This window comes from Delphinus delphis, chromosome 4 (assembly GCF_949987515.2).
Source record: "Delphinus delphis chromosome 4, mDelDel1.2, whole genome shotgun sequence".
Taxonomy (NCBI): Eukaryota; Metazoa; Chordata; class Mammalia; order Artiodactyla; family Delphinidae; genus Delphinus; species Delphinus delphis.
The window spans coordinates 56,420,891-56,439,221 of record NC_082686.1 but is presented as its reverse complement, the minus strand read 5'-3'; positions in this window follow the sequence as shown (position 1 = coordinate 56,439,221).

Genomic DNA, 18,331 nt, shown 5'->3' with positions numbered 1-18,331 from the left:
TAACTCCTTCCATTCTACCAAAACTATTGTTATCATCAAAGACCTTCACACTGCCTAACTCAATGGCCAATTATCCACCATTTTTTAACTGACCAACCAGCTACATCTAATATGGTAGATCATATTCTCCTCCTGCATCCATCTTCATCCCTCCCTCCTTTCCTTCCTTCTTTCCTTCCTTCCTTCCTCCCTTCCTTTCTCCCTTCCTTCCTTCCCATCTCTATCTCTCTCTCTCTCCTCATCCCTTCCTCCCCCCTTTCCTCCCTCTCATCCTCTCTCCTTCCCTTAGGACTCCTTCTCAGCCTCCTTTGCTATTTTCTCCTTATTTCCTCTTCCTCTAAATTTTGGTTCAGTCTTGTATCTTTTATCTCTGTATTAATTCCCTTCACAAGCTACTCACATCTCATGGCTTTTACCATTATCTATGTGTTTATGGTTCCAAGTTTGTATCCCCATCTTAGACCTCTCCTGTGAGCTCCTAACTTATATAACCAATTGCCTCCACACCTCTCCACTTGGAGCTTACAGCAGTCTGTGTCCAACCAGAAGAGAGAAACCATGTAGCAGGTTAAATGAGGAAGTTTAAAATAAAAATTATGACCTATTATAAAAGAGCAACTTGACACACATGATACCATAGGGCATAGGGAGGGAACCCAAGGAAAGGCAAACTTAGAAGAGGTTCAGACCTTGTTGGAGAAGGTGTAGCTCAGCCTACCAGACAGTAGAGAAAGCCAGAATGAGTCTGGAGTTGCTGGACAAGTAACAGGCTACTCTTTGAGGTGCAGGTGGGAACAAGTAATCAGCACCCACTGACGTGCAGAGGGAGTCAGGGTGTGGGCAGATGAAGAAGGCCCTCAGAGAGTGTGGGGGCTCTGGTTTTCACTTCAAGAGGGCTGCAAAATAGTTCTTGCCAGGCTGAGGCTCCAAAGTCATATAGCGGTCAAATCCTGGTCCCAGGGCTGAAGCAACTCTACTGGATGTCCTCACACCCATACTGCCAATGCCCAGTCTCCACCAGAAACGCCAGGAGGAAATGCCTCTTCCTCCTGCAGTGTCCCACCAGTGCCCTCTACTAAGAAAGCTTAACACTGTGCTTACTTTAAAGGAGAAACACTTAGAAAAATTTTGTTGTTTATCACAGAGTATATATTGGAACTGAGAAGCAAACCAAAGCAAATGTCTAGCCAGCATTTTAACTTGACATGTCCAAACTCCTGATTTTGACCCAAACCTTCTCCACTTTCAGTCTTCCCGATCTCAGTAAATGGCAACTCCATTCTTCCAGTTCATCAGCCCAAAACCTTTGTACCCATAGTGACTCTGGTCTTTTGCTCTCATGCCACACTCATTATATTAACAAACGATGTTGCCTCTATCTTCAGATTAAATCTGAAATCAATCTACTTCTTATCAAATTTATAACTACCATCGTGGTCCAAGTCACCATCATGTCTCACCCTGACAATTACAACAGCATTCTGACTGGTCCCCCTGCTTCCACCTGGTCAATTAGTGGGTCTGTTCTCTAACACAGCAAGAAGAAGTGATCCTGATGAAACTAAAATATAAATCATATCATGTCACTTTTCTGCTTAATGTCCCTCCCTGCCCTCAGGCTAAATTGAAAATCTTTATAGTAGCCTATAAAGCCTACTCAATATGTTAACCCACCCACAATCTCTCTCACATTCTGCTTACCCCTGCACTCATTCACCCACATTCACTTCTTTGCTTTTTCTCAAATACACACATCAGGTTCATTCCTACCTTAGGGACTTCGATGCTTCTTTTGTCTGCTTGGAACACTTTTGCTTCAGATATCTATCACTTACTCCTTGATGTTTGCTCTTTAGTTTTCTACTCAAATGTCACCTTCTTGGCAAGATATTTTGTAGCCACACTACCTAAAATGCAATCAGATCTTAGAACAATTCCTGACACAAGGTAGGTGCCCAATAAATACTGGCTGAATAAATATATAATAAATCTTGCCATGAGGTGACCTTATGAATGAATCCATATATGAGAAAAAGATTCTATGATCCGAGGTACTTGATAACAAGTAGGTAATGTTAAAGAGGTAATTAAGGTAAAATGAGGTTATATGGATGGACCCTAATCCAATATGTCTAATGTCCTTGCAAGAAGAAGAGATTAGGACACGGACATACACAGAGAGAAGACCATGTGAAGACATAGGAAAAAGACAGCTATTTATAAGCTAAGGAGAGAGGCTTCAAGAAAAACCCACCCAGCTGTCACCTTGATCTCAGACTTCTAGCTTCCAGAACTGTGATAAAATAAATTTCTCTTACTTAAGGAGCCCAGTCTGTGGTACTTTGCTACGGCAGCCCTAGCAAACTAACACAACAGTGAATTTCTTGATTTCCTATAAATGTCCCTAATGTTGATTTCTTGCCCACCCCTTGCCAAGACAGTGTAAATCTCAGCAATTCCTGGGAATCCTCCCAACATTAGGAGGATGTGTGAAGGACTTAGTACAGTGACAAGGAGTAACCTCTCTGGATACTACCTAGACATATTCCACATGGTCCCTCTGGGTCCAGCCTTCTTCCCACCTGCTGCTTCTGTCTACCACAATGGGGAGGTAGGAACATGTGCAAGCCTAGGATCTGTACAACATTCCTCCCAGAGGTCTTGCTTCCTTACCCACAGCACTGACAGTGAACAGGGTGTCTCAACAGACCAAACAAAAGAAGAGGAAATAGGCAGTCTACCTGAAAAAGAATTCAGAGTAATGATGGTAAAGATGATCCAAAAACTTGGAAATAGAATGGAGAAAATATAAAAAAAGTTTAACAAGGACCTAGAAGAACTAAAGAGCAAACAGACAATGATGAACAATACAATAAATGAAATTTGAAATTCTCTAGAAAGATTCAATAGCAGAATAACAGAGGCAGAAGAACAGACAAGTGACCTGGAAGATAAAATAGTGGAAATAACTACCGTAGAGCAGAATAAAAAAAAAAAGAATGAAAAGAATTGAGGACAGTCTCAGATACCTCTGTGACAACAATAAATGAACCAACATTCGAATTATAGGGGTCCCAAAAGAAGAAAAGAAAGAAAAAAAGGGACTGAGAAAATAGGTTAAAAGATTATAGTTGAAAACGTCCCTAATATGGGAAAAGAAATAGTCAATCAAGTCCACGAAGCACAGAGAGTCCCATACAGGATAAATCCAAGGAGAAACATGCCAAGACAAATATTAATCAAACTATCAAAAATTAAAAACAAAGAAAAAATATTCAAAGCAGAAAGGGAAAATCAACAAATAACATACAAGGGAATCCCCAAATGTTAACAGCTAACCTTTCAGCACAAACTCTGCAAGCCAGAAGGGAGTGGCAGGACATATTTAAAGTGATGAAAGGGAAGTCTACAAACAAGATTACTCTACCCAGCAAGGATCTCATTGAGATAATTCAGCACCACCAAACCAGCTTTACAACAAATGCTACAGGAACTTCTCTAGGTAGGAAACACAAGAGAAGGAAAAGACCTACAATAACACACACAGGTCAATTAATAAAATGGTAATAGGAATATACATATCGATAACTACCTTAAATGTAAATGGATTAAATGCTCGAACCAAAAGACATAGACTGGCTGAATGGATACAAAAACAAGACATGTATATATGCTGTCTACAAGAGACCCACTTCAGACCTAGGGATACATACAGACTGAAAGTGAGGGGACAGAAAAAGATATTCCATGCAAATGGAAATCAAAAGAAAGCTGGAATAGCAATTCTCATATCTGACACAATAGACTTTAAAACACAGACTATTACAAGAGAAAAAGAAGGACACTACGTAATGATCAAGGGATCAACCCAAGAAGAAGACATAACAATTTTAAATATTTATGCACCCAACACAGGAGCACCTCAATATATAAGGCAAATACTAACAGCCATAAAAGAAGAAATCGACAGTAACACAATCATACTAGGGGACTTTAACATCCAACTTTCACCAATGGACAGATCATCCAAAATGAAAATAAATAAGGAAACACAAGCTTTAAATGATACGTTAAACAAGATGGACTTAATTAATATTTATAGGACATTCCATCCAAAAACAACAGAACACACATTCTTCTCAAGAGCTCATGGAACATTCTCCAGGATAGATCATATCTTGGGTAACAAATCAAGCCTACCTAAATTTAAGGAAATTGAAATCGTATCAAGTACCTTTTCTGACCGCAGCGCTATGAGACTAGATATCAATTACAGGAAAAAAATCTGTAAAAAATAAAACACATGGAGGCTAAGCAATACACTACTTAATAACCGACAGATCACTGAAGAAATCAAAGAGGAAATCAAAAAATACCTAAAAACAAATGACAATGAAAACACGACAACCCAAAACCTATGAGATGAAGCAAAAATAGTTCTTAGAGGGAAGTTTATAGCAGCACAATCCTACCTGAAGAAAGAAGAAACACCTCAAAAAAAAAACTAACCTTACACCTAAAGAAATTACAGGAAGAAGAATAAGAAAATGCCAAGGATACCAGAAGAAAAGAAATAATAAATATCATATTAGAAATATATGAAAAAGAAGTGCAGGAAACGACAGCAAAGATCAATAAAGCTCAAAGCTGGTTCTTGAGTAGATAAACAAAATTGATAAACCATTAGCGAGACTCACCAAGAAAAAAAGGGAGAAGACTCAAATCAATAGAATTAGAAATGAAAAAGAAGTAACAACTGACACTGCAGAAATACACAGTATCATGAGAAATTACCACAAGCAACTCTATGCCAATAAAATGGACAACCTGGAAGAAATGGACAAATTCTTAGAAATGCACAAACTTCTGAGACTGAACCAGGAAGAAAGAGAAAATATAAACAGACTAATCACAAGTAATGAAATTGAAACAGTGATTAAAAATCTTCCAACAAACAATAGCCCCAGACCAGATGGCTTCACAGGGGAATTCTATCAAACATTTAGAGAAGAGCTAACACCTACCTTCTCAAACTGTTCCAAAATACAGCAGAGGGAGAAACACTCCCAAACTCATTCTACAAGGCCACCATCACCCTGATACCAAAACCAGACAAAGATGTCACAATGAAAGAAAACTACAGGCCAAAATCACTGATGAACATAGATGCAAATATCCTCAACAAAATACTAGCAAACAGAATCCAACAGCACATTAAAAGGATCATCATACACCATGATCAAGTGGGGTTCATTCCAGGAATGCAAGGACTCTTCAATATACGCAAATCAATCAATGTAATACACCATATTAACAAACTGAAGGAGAAAAACCATATGATCATCTCAATAGATGCAGAGAAAGCTTTCGACAAAATTCAACACCCATTTATGATAAAAACCCTCCAAAAAGTAGGCATAGAGGGAACTTTCCTCAACATAGTAAAAGCCATATATGACAAATCCACAGGCAACATTGTCCTCAATGGTAAAAACCTGAAACCATTTCCATTAAGATCAGGAACAAGACAAGGTTGTCCACTCTCACCACTATTATTCGACATAGTTTTGGAATTTTTAGCCACAGCAATCAGAGAAGAAAAAGAAATATAAGGAGCTCAAATAGGAAAAGAAAAAGTAAAGCTGTCACTGTTTTAAGATGACATGATACTGTATACAGAATCCTAAATATGCTACCAGAAAACTACTAAAGCTAGTCAGTGAATTTGGTAAAGTAGCAGGATACAAAATTAATGCACAGAAATCACTTGCATTCCTGTACACTAATGATGAAAAATCTGAAAGTGAAATTAAGAAAACACTCTCATTTACCACTGCAACAATAAGAATAAAATATTTAGGAATAAACCTACCTAAGAAGACAAAAGTCCTGTATGCAGAAAATTATAAGACACTGATGAAAGAAATTAAAGATGATACAAATAGATGGAGAGATATACCATGTTCTTAGATTGGAAGAATCAACATTGTGAAAATGACTATACTTCCCAAAGCAGTCTACAGCTTCAATGAAATCCCTATCAAGCTACCACTGGCATTTTTCACAGAACTAGAACAAAAAATTTCACAATTTGTATGGAAACACAATAGACCCTGAATAGCCAAAGCAATGTTGAGAAAGAAAACAGAAGGGAGGAATCAGGCTCCCTGACTTCAGACTATACTGCAAAGCTACAGTAATAAAGACAGTATGGTACTGGCACAAAAACAGAAATATAGATGAATGGAACAGGATAGAAAGCCCAGAGATAAACCCATGCACATATGTTCACCTTATCTTTGATAAAGGAGGCAAGAATATACAGGGGAGAAAAGACAGCCTCTTCAATAAGTGGTGCTGGGAAAGCTGCAGAGCTACATGTAAAAGAATGAAATTAGAACACTCCCTAACACCATACACAAAAATAAACTCAAAATGGATTAAAGACTTAAATGTAAGGCCAGACACTATCAAACTCTTAGAGGAAAACATAGGCAGAACACTCCATGACATACATCACAACAAAATCCTTTTTGACCCACCTCCTAGAGAAATGGAAATAAAAACAAAAATAAAAGTGGGACCTAATGAAACTTAAAAGCTTTTGCACAGCAAAGGAAACCATAAACAAGACCAAAAGACAACCCTCAGAATGGGAGAAAATATTTGCAAATGAAGCAACAGACAAAGGATTAATTTGCAAAATATACAAGCAGCTCATGCAGCTCAATAACAACAAAAAAAAAAACCCAATCCAAAAATGGGCAGAAGACCTAAATAGACATTTCTCCAAAGAAGATATACAGATTGCCTGCAAACACATGAAGAATGCTCAACATCATTAATCATTAGAGAAATTCACATCAAAACTACAATGAGATATCATTTCACACCAGTCAGAATGTTCATCATATAAAAATCTACAAACAATAAATGCTGGAGAAGGTGTGGAGAAAAGGGAACCCTCTTGCACTGTTGTCAGGAATGTAAATTGATACAGCCACTATGGAGAACAGTATGGAGGTTCCTTAAAAAACTAATAATAGAACTACCATTCGACCCAGCAATCCCACTACTGGGTATATACCCTGAGAAAACTCCATAATTCAAAAAGAGTCATGTACCAAAATGTTCTCTGCAGTTCTATTTACAATAGCCAGGACATGGAGGCAACCTAAGTGTCCATCGACAGATGAATGGATAAAGAAGATGTGGCACATATATACAATAGAATATTACTCAGCCATAAAAAGAAACGAAATTGAGTTATTTGTAATGAGGTGGATGGACCTAGAGTCTGTCATACAGAGTGAAGTAAGTCAGAAAGAGAAAAACAGATACTGTACGCTAACACATATATATGGAATCTAAAAAAGAAAAAAAATTATCATGAAGAACCTAGGGGCAAGATAGGAATAAAGACACAAACCTATTAGAGAATGGACTTGAGGATACGGGGAGGGGGAAGGGTAAGCTGGGACAAAGTGAGAGAGTGACATGGACATATATACACTACCAAAGGTAAAACAGATAGCTAGTGGGAAGCAGTCGCATAGCACAGGAGAGCAGCTCGGTGCTTTGAGACCACCTAGAGAGGTGGGATAGGGAGGGTGGGAGGGAGCGAGACGCAAGAGGGAAGATATATGGGGACATATGTATAACTGATTCACTTTGTTATAAAGCAGAAACTAACACACCATTGTAAAGTAATTTTACTCCAATAAAGATATTTTTTAAAAGTGCTTTATCCATCAGAAATCAAAAAAAAATCATCATAAGGCAATGATGAAAGAAATTAAAGATGATACAAACAGATGGATAGATATACCATGTTCTTGGATTGGAAGTATCAACATTGTGAAAACAACTATACTTCCCAAAGCAATCTACGGATTCAGTGCAATCCCTATCAAACTACCAATGTCATTTTTCACAGAACTAGCACAAAAAATTTCACAATTTGTACAGAAACATAAAAGACCCTGAATAGCCAAAGCATTATTGAGAAAGAAAAATGGAACTAGAGGAATCAGGCTCCCGGACTTCAGACTATACTACAAAGCTATAATAATCAAGACAGTATGGTACTGGCACAAAAACAGAAATATAGATCAAATGAACAGGATAGAAAGCCCAGAGATAAACCCATGCACATATGATCACCTTATCTTTGATAAAGGAAGCAAGAATATACAGTGGAGAAATGACAGCCTCTTCAATAAGTGGTGCTGGGAAAACTGGACAGCTATATATAAAAGAATGAAATTAGAACACTCCCTAACACCATCCACAAAAATAAACTCAACGAAAAAGAAAAAAAAAGTTAGCCTGAAACATTTCCAATAGTTTTTGTACAGACTCTTAAATCGATAAATTTCATGATTTTTTAATTCAAAAAATGTGGGTGAGCTTCTTTTATTCGTCTTCTTTTCTCCCATCAGCTTATTTACTGTTCTACTTCATTTGTGAAAAGTGACCTATTACTCCAGAAAAAATGTGAGTTGTTTTTACTGACTGGTCTGCCTCTCCTCTGACCTCTATTCTTTTGGCCTAAGAGATAAAAAATGTATCAGGCTGGGTTTTTAGTTGCAAGCAAGAGAAACTGACCATGACAGATTAAATGGGAAGGAAAAGAATTTATTTAAAAGGCTATTGGGTAGCTCTCTGAGTCACCAGGAGATCTGGACCGTGTTGCTTATAACTGCGCATCTTGAAACACCACCACAAATTAGGCTGCAAAACTGGGCTTATGAAGACATGACTTCTGTCTCTGGAAGGACTAGAATACTGAATGTCCTCAATACTACTGTCACTGATATGCCAGGAGTACAATTTTGCTAAACCGACTTCCTTTATAAGGGAATCATCCACTTTGCATATTTCTCGGTGTCACTAGGTCTACATTCAAAACCTGGTGTGTGTACATCCAGTTGAGAAAGCTTTATTTGCCTAAGCCCTAGTTTCAAATGAGGCTGAGAAACTATCTTAGTTTCTACAGTTTAAAATTGGCTCTGTCTCCCATTAAGACTCATTTCACATAGGAAGGGAATTCAAATGCTAAGCTGCTGAAAAGACTAAAAAATTTCCACAACAGACCAATAGTAAGCTGAAAGTAAGAAAAGAAAATAGATAGCATTTCAGGATGTTGTTTGGAGTGCTTTTGTCTGCAAGTAATAAAATATCTGACTAGGAGTAATTTAAACAATAAAGGGTGTTTTATCACATTATACAAAATCTGAAAGTAAGAATTTGCTTGTCTTAACTCAGTAGCTCAGCAATGTCAAAATTAAGTTAAAAATTATCTTGGGGGCTTCCCTGGTGGTGCAGTGGTTGAGAGTCTGCCTGCCGATGCAGGGGACATGGGTTCGTGGCCCAGTCCATGAAGATCCCACATGCCACGAAGTGGCGAGGCCCGTGAGCCATGGCCGCTGAGCCTGCGTGTCCGGAGCCTGTGCTCCGCAACGGGATAGGCCACAACAGTGAGAGGCCCATGTACCGCAAAAAAAAAAAAAAAAAAAAAAAAAAATTATCTTGGCCTTTCCCTCCTAAGTCCAATACAACATTGTTTTTTAGCTTCAAAGCAGAAAAAGGAAAGAAAGAAGAAAAGTACCAACAACAGACTTCGATGTATGTCTCATAGGCAAGAATCATTGGACCAGTCCATAGAAAAACATAGCATTAAAGCCACAAGCTAGAGTAGTATTTTCCTGATATGTAAGGCAATGCGACCCTACAGAGTTCCTTTAAAAAATCCCAATTAAAACTGATTTCTAAGAAATTTGTTCCTGTTTTGTTGACAAAAGTGTAGGCTTCCCAACTGTGATCACTTTTTTGAGTTACAATCTTAACATTTTCAAGATTTTAACCATTAATTGTGTCTGGGCATATATGCAACAGAGAATATAAGTAAATGTACAATATGTTATAGAACTTAAAATGATAGATATTAAGGAGAGTCACCTGGTTTGTAACTACCTTCCATATTAAGAGATGCATCTGTAGAATTTATTGACAACCTCGTGTGTTGTTTTATTTTTCTCTCCAGTCACATATAGTTCATAGCCATTGCCAAGAACAATCCCATTTATCTTAACAATTACTGAAAGTGTTTACATTTACGTGACTTTCTAATGTTTTCTTTGGTTCTACAACTCTTTGAAAACTCACTTTAAGTGGTCTTGTTTGGTAACATCTAAAATGCCATTTCTAAGGTCCCAGTGTCTTTCCCAATCCTTTGTATAATTGCCTCTACTGATGCCTAATTTAATACTGGCATTCTGGACACTCCCTTTTCCCATCTCTCTGCTACTCTTTATTTTAAATAGAAGACCAGACATATGGTAATAAACATAAGGTCACATCACATGTCTCCAGATGAATGGGATATCAAAATTAAGTCGGCACAACAGTGAAAAGACTCCTGTAAAAACACTCAAGATACTCTGGGTTGGATGGAGTCCAGGCTGTGCTTTTTATTATTCAGGTGACTTTAACATGTCACTCAACCTCTTGAGGACCAACTTCATCAAATGTACCTTACTTCATATATTTTTGTTAAGAATCTTGTGAAGATTTTAGATACAGAATACTTTTAAGTCTATAAAATTGTTTTTAAAGAAAAAGTAATGCATATTATGTATTATTATTCCCAGTGTTCTTGAACCCTCCTAGAAAGTATCCAACAAATATTGCTTACCCCTACCTCCATGTTTCCTTCTCCACCTCTTCCTCACCTCACATCCCCTCTAACTGTCTCCATCTTGACTACAGTGTTCTTACAAAACGAAGTGGATAGAAAATGTAAACAAAAGAAGTAGGTTTATGTTAGATTCTGCTCAGGGTAAACTATAGAGATCAACCTTATTCTTATTCTCTTTGTCCCGACCCTGAGTAGTGAGTTCTGGTCTCTATATTAGCTGTTAAGGGCGGTTATTTATTTCACACTATGGAAGTCTCTGGCCCAGAAGGGTTGATTTCTCGAACCTGTCCGGTCTTATGAGACTCAGATACTGATCTGTACCTTTGTTACCTACTCTAAACCTGCCTAATGAGGTAACTCTGTGAAACATCAGGACTCTTGGTATTTGGCCTTAGCCTAGCCTATTAATTCATCCTGCTGTATCTCCTACTTCCTCCAGGAGGGGATGGTAAAATTTTTAAAGTGAGTTTTATGAGCAACCTATGGCCAGATTAAAACACTGCTTTCACGTATTTATGACTGATGTTCCAAGAAGTTGAAACTATTGATGGGTAGGAACTCCCATGTGCTAGACCCTTGCCATGTACACCCACTTACTCATGGGAGACTGAGCTTGACAGTGAATCCAAAAGGGGCTCAAAACCTAAAAGAAAGTATAAATTTTGCTTGTTTTCTCATTCAATTTTACTTGTTTACTCTCCTTCTTTAAGGCATCTTTTAAGAGGATTGCTTTCTTGACTAGGGGACCCCTACTGACAATTTTAGTTCATCTTTGATTTTTAACATTACTTGATATATGCATGAAGCAAAGTGCCTAGTTTTATGTTTCCTATACCTCTGCACGTTTTTGCCTTCCAGTGTTCATACTTCGGTAAATTTGGATTCCACTGTTTTCCTAAATAAAGACTACTTTCCTTACAGAGACCACTGTTTCTCCATGCAGTAAGTAGAAGAAAGCGTATTCCAGCTTCCACTCTTATTCACGAAGGACTCTGCCAGTGAAGGCCTTTGTGGTGCTGAGGTATCAAGGGATCTATTGTCCACCATCAAACATGAGAGCAGCACAGAATGTACATTCTCTAGCAAAAGCCGGAGGAGGCAAGGGGGCAGTGTGAGAGTGCCACATACTTTAAAGGAGTGTGGAAAATACAGAGGCTAAAAGTGACAGCACCCAACGCACACTTGCTCATGCAAGAAAAAGTAATTCATTAGCTCACATGTCTGGAAGGATGCTGGGGACAGTGCATAGCATAAAAGAAAAGTTTAGAACCAGGGCCAGGAGATGGAAGCTGGAACTCAGAGGCTATTATCTCTTATGCCACTCAAATATTGCTTCCCTCTACTTGGCTTACTTTTCTAAAAAGACTCTTCCCTCTTATTCATCAGGGCAACTGGCTATCAGATGAGTTTGTCTTTAACCCTCTTCCCTACCTCCAAACATAAAAAAAATTCTCTCTCCTGGCATTCATTAAAAAAAAAAAAAAAAAGAGAGAGAGAGAGAGGGCTCTGATTCTACTTTTAGGGTTGCCAGATTTAGCCAACAAAAATACAGGACACCTAGTTAAAACTGAACTTCAGATAAACAATGAATATTACTTGAGTGTAAGCCTATATTGGTATGAATACGTTCCATTCAATACCTGACAAAATTTCTACAGATGTGAAAAAAAGGCATAACCTAGGCTCCTAGTCATTGTTTATCTAAAGTTCACATTTAAGTGGGAATCCTGCATTTTATCTGGCAACCCTGCATACTTGGGTCAAGCTCCCATCACAATCACTGCTGTCCAGGAATTGGGGTCACTATGCTTGGTCATACCCCCCCCATACCATCCAGTCACCATGAGTGTGAAGTCTGATACCAGAGGAGAGGCAATGATGGAAACGTTGTCACGTGCAGCCCAAAATAACTATCCCACACCATAACAGAGATGAGTCAAGGTGGACGAAGTTGAGCCAAGGATACACAAGACAAATCTATTCACCATTTGCTTAGGGCTTCGCTTAAAAACAGAAGATGCTGATCAAATTTGGCTTTCACTGTTGATGATCCACATTAGTATACATCACCATGATTATAGGTCCAAACCACAGAAAACACTCTTCTGATTTTTTTTTTTTTAAGACAACATGAATTCCTATGTAATTGTACATTGCTGCAAAAGACAAGTGGTAGGGGCGGACTAAATAACTATGGTTTAATATCGGGGGCATGGCCAGGATGGTAGGCAGTCTTATTTTATGGTTTTCCTGGGATTCAAGAAGTTTCCTTGAGCTTCTCTCGGTGGTGATTATAAAATGATAAGCAACAAACATGTTGGGTCTGCTGTCAGGCAGGAGGACATGAGTGCAGGCCCATCTGACTTTGGCAGCAGCACCCTTAATCATCTTGACAACATGTGGCTGTGTCATTTCTTAGGAACTAATTATTTCATTCCTTCAGAAAGAAAATGTCCCTAAGGACAGAGTTTTTGAAATACAACTTCTGAACCAAAGACCTCAACACAGTGCATCAAATTATGATGATTGGCTGCTGATAGGATAGTTTTAAACTTTAAAATAAGGATAAACATTTTAAATACCTACCATCCTTTACAGAGATAACGTAAGTAGATATGGCTGTGGAATGACTACAAAATAGTCTCCTCATAACATTTCAATGGTTTGATGTAATTCCTCAGTGGAGGATCAGGCTTTAAGATCAATCTTTTATACAGACGGGGAATGGGAATGAAGTTTCCTACCATCAATTTAAGTGGGAGCCACCACTTCCGTGGGTAAACAATGATTTGTCAAAGATAGTTTAGCTCTGATAAACTGATCTGAACTGACAGAGAGAGTGACAAATACTAATGAACAAGTGTGTGAAAGAGACACACAGACACAGAGAGGGACAGAGAGATACAGTGAGAGACTGACTTTACATCCTGAGTAGAAGGCAACAAACTGCCTTCACTTTGAAAGGTCTGGACATCATGTAGAGGAACAGACAGGACAATGGCAACTGTACTCTTCTGGACCAGCTGTGTTTCTCTGATTTCTCCTTCCTCTTTTCCTTGATGGCTTACTTCTTTTTCCTTTTACCCTCTAAATTTGAGCATTTCTCAAAATTCCTTCTCTGTACTCTCTCCCTCGGTAAATGTCCCTGAACAGAACCATCGCTCTTGTGGCATACAGTCCCTGCATGAGTTTGGTCAGGTTATGCAGTGCACAACTCTCATGGCCCCCTTACACTGTAGTCCACATGCCCTGCAAACCTATCAACTTTTACGTGGCAGCCTAATATGGATGATCCAAATCCAGCTCTACCTCCCTTTTTCCTTCTGTTCTCTACTCATGAACCTCTAGCTGCTTATCCAACAATTCCTTTTAAACAGAAAATAAATGCCAATTTGATGTATGCTCTTAGAGTAGAAGGAACTAAGAGCAGAGGTCTTCCTCTAGCAGAAGAAAATAAAAATTACATGAAGTCATCCCCATTTGGTTGGTATTTTTGAACAATAAGTGGCCTACTATTACTACTTGCACACATTTCCCCTAATACTATAGACACGCAGTGCCAAAGGTGATTCTCAAAGGACTCGGTTATAACACCACCACACAGTCACAGCAGTAATGAAGGGCTGCTTAACAGGCAATTCTAAACACTAGATGACAGTGATACTATTTCAGCCTCACAGAATTTCCTGATTGCTGGGGCAACCTCTAGTAGTAAGTGCGGAGAAGAGGAAAATGTTCAGCTGAGGGCAGGGAGTGAGCACTAACAACAGATACAGCAGCTCACTAAGCAGGTTGCTTTTGAAGACGTGCTCCAGACACTGCCCAAAGATGCTAATGTGAGCTCAAAGAGCTAACAGAGCTAAATGATCTACCCATTCTATGAACGATCTTAATGCTCACCTATCTCGTAGGTCATATTCTTGTCCCCAGCCATGAGATCTGAGATCAATGTGGACTTAGCAACTGCCACCTTATAAACCCAAAACCTTGACCTCCTTCCCTTGTCAATTTCCTGACTATGTCTGCATTCGGGCACTCTAAAAGTACAAATGACACCCATTTCCAAATCTAGAGCTATGCACGTGAAGGCCCTCTCAGAAGCTTCAAGGGTGCCTTCACCTTCCTTCTCTGAGGGAGACTAACCCAGTAGCTCCAAGATTTTCCCTTTTAAGTGAGGCCCTCTGAGTACACCAGCTAATCTTCCATAGGATCTTGCCTTCAATGTCCTCAAAGTGGACTGTTTCTCTAACACCTTTCTAATTAATGGCAGGAAAAACAAAATCTCCAATAACCTCTTTCAAAATTTTAAAGTAATCCTCATATCACCATGTCTCTTATTGGTCACAATTTTCCCATCATGCGCAAAATTAAGAAAACAAAATGATTACAAAGAATTTCTACCATATATGTACACAAGTCTTATCTCACTTTGCTGCCCGTAGAATTACTGAAGTGGGCATTATTTCTCAAATTCATTCCAAACATTGTATAGTAAGTTATCCATTATATTCCCTCCACCTGGAATTCCATCCACCTCACCTGTCAAAAAGCTACTCTTCATTCAAAGGATGACAGTAATGCCACCTCTTTTTAGTCATCCTCAAACAATGGTAACCTCTCCATCTTTTAAATTCCACCAAGTACAGTGCCAAGACTGTAGGCGTTGAAACTCAACACAGGATTGTGTGAATCTCACTTTCACCACTCGCTTAGCTCTGTGTCCTAGAGAGATTTACTTAATACCTTGATCCCCATTTTCTTCATTTTTAAAATGATCATTTTCTTAATTTATAAAATGTAAATAATATTTTTCTTTCAGGATAACTATAAGAATAATATAACTCACATAGCAAAGAGCGAGGCAAATATGTGCTAAGTAGGTAGTAGCCACTGCTATCACTATGAATTGTATCTTCTATAACTTTACCAGGTGGGTAACAAAAAACTTAATCCAAAAATATGGAAAACAAAGCAGGTCAGGTACAGGAGACCAAGGGCAAATCCTTAAGTAGTAATGGAAATCCAACACAGGTTGGCCTTGAACTCATGCAAAATTCTAACCAATGTTTGAGTGCTGTTCTGACTGAATTATATTACATCCTGTTGCGTATGTGGTTGTTTCTGCCACAAGAGTGCCTTAACGATGTCAAGTTGCAATTTCTGAAGAATTGTAACCAATTATTTTATTATTTATTAACTAACTGATTATCACAGCTTTACTTCTACAACTATCTAAAAATTTCCTATGTTTATGACTCAGCTCCTCACTTTAAAAGCTTATTGGGGCCCTGAACCAAGATGGCGGAGTCGAAGGACGTGCTCTCACTACCTCTTGTGAGAACCACAGAGTCACAACTAGCTGCTGGACAATCAACAGGAAGACACTGGAACTCACCAAAAGATACTCCACATACAAAGACAAAGGAGAAGACAAAATGAGACGGTAGGCTGCGTGCAATCACAGTAAAATCAAATACCATAACTGCTGGGTAGGTGACTCACAGACTGCAGAACACTTATATGACAGAAGTCCACCCACTGGAGTGAAGGTTCTGAGCCCCATGTCAGGTTTCCCAACCTGGGGGTCCAGCAACAGGAGGAGGAATTCCTACAGAATCAGACTTTGAAGCCTAGAGGGATTTGACTGCAGGACTTCGACAGGACTGGGGGAAACAGAGACTCCACTCTTGGAGGGCACACAAAGTAGTCTGTGCATCGGGACCAGGGGAAGGAGCAGTGACCCCAGGAGAGACTGAACCAGACCTACCTGCTAGTGTTGGAGGGTCTCCTGAAGAGGCAAGGAGTGGCTGTGGCTCACAGTGGGGACAAGGACACTGGCAGCATAAGTTCTGGAAAGTATTCCTTGGCGTGAGCCCACCCAGAGTCTGTCATTAGCCCCAGCAAAGAGCCCAGGTACTCTCCAGTGTTGCGTTGCCTCAGGCCAAACAACCAACAGGGAGGGAACCCAGCCCCCCACCCAAGAGCAGACAAGCGGATTAAACTTTTACTGACCTCTGCACACCAGAGCAACACTCAGCTCTACCAACAACCAGTCCCTCCCATCAAGAAATTTGCACAAGCCTCTTAGATAGCCTCATCCACCAGAGGGCAGAGAGCAGAAGCAAGAAGAAGTATAATCCTGCAGCCTGTGGAACAAAAACCACATTCACAGAAAGACAAACAAGAAGAAAAGGCAGAGGGCTATGTACCAAATGAGGGACAAGATAAAACCCCAAAAAAACAACTAAATGAAGTGGAGATAGGCAACCTTCCAGAGAAAGAATTCAGAATAATGATAGTGAAGATGATCCAAGACCTCGGAAAAAGAAAGGAGGAAAAGATTGAGAGGATGCAAGAAATGTTTAACAAACATCTGGAAGAATTAAAGAACAAACAGAGATGAACAATGCAATAATTGAAATGAAAACTACACTAGAAGGAATCAATAGCAGAATAACTGAGGCAGAAGAACGGATAAGTGACCTGGAAGACAGAATGGTGCAATTCACTACTGAGGAATAGAATAAAGAAAAAAGAATGAAAAGAAATGAAGACAGCCTAAGAGACCTCTGGGACAACATTAAATGCAACAACATTCACATTATAGGGATCCCAGAAAGAGGAGAGAGAGAGAGAAAGGACCACAGCAAAAATCTGAAGAGATTATAGTCAAAAACTTCCATAACATGGGAAAGCAAACAGCCACCCAAGTCAAGGAAGCACAGCGAGTCAATTACAGGATAAACCCAAGGAAAAACACACCAAGACACATAGTAATCAAATTGGCAAAAATTAAAAACAAAGAAAAATTACTGAAAGCAGCAAGGAAAAAACGAAAAATAACATACAAGGGAACTCCCATAAAGTTAACAGCTGATTTCTCAGCAGAAACTCTACAAGCCAGAAGGGAGTGGCATGATATACTTAAAGTGATGAAAGGGAAGAACCTAGAACCAAGATTACTCTACCCGGCAAAGATCTCATTCAGATTCAATGGAGAAATCAAAAGTTTACAGACAAGCAAAAGCTAAGAGAATTCAGCACCACCAAACCAGCTCTACAACAAATGCTAAAGGAACTTCTCTAAATGGGAAACACAAGAGAAGAAAAGGACCTACAAAAACAAACCCAAAACAATTAAGAAAATGGGAACATACATATCAATAATTACCTTAAACGTAAATGGATTAAATGCTCCAACCAAAAGACACAGGCTTGCTAAATGGATACAAAAACAAGACCCATATATATGCTATCTACAAGAGACCCACTTCAGACCTAGGGACACATACAGACTGAAAGTGAGGGGATGGAAAAATATATTCCATGCAAATGGAAATCAAAAGAAAGCTGGAGTAGCACTACTCATATCAGATAAAATAGACTTTAAAATAAAGAACATTACAAGGGACAAGGAAGGACACTACATAATATCAAGGGATCAATCCAAGAAGATATAACAATTATAATTATATATGCACCCAACATAGGAGCACCTCAATACATAAGACAACTGCTAACAGCTATAAAAAAGAAAATCAGCAATAACACAATAATAATGGGGGCCTTTAACACCAATGGACAGATCATCGAAAATGAAAATAAATAAGGAAACAGAAGCTTTAAATGACA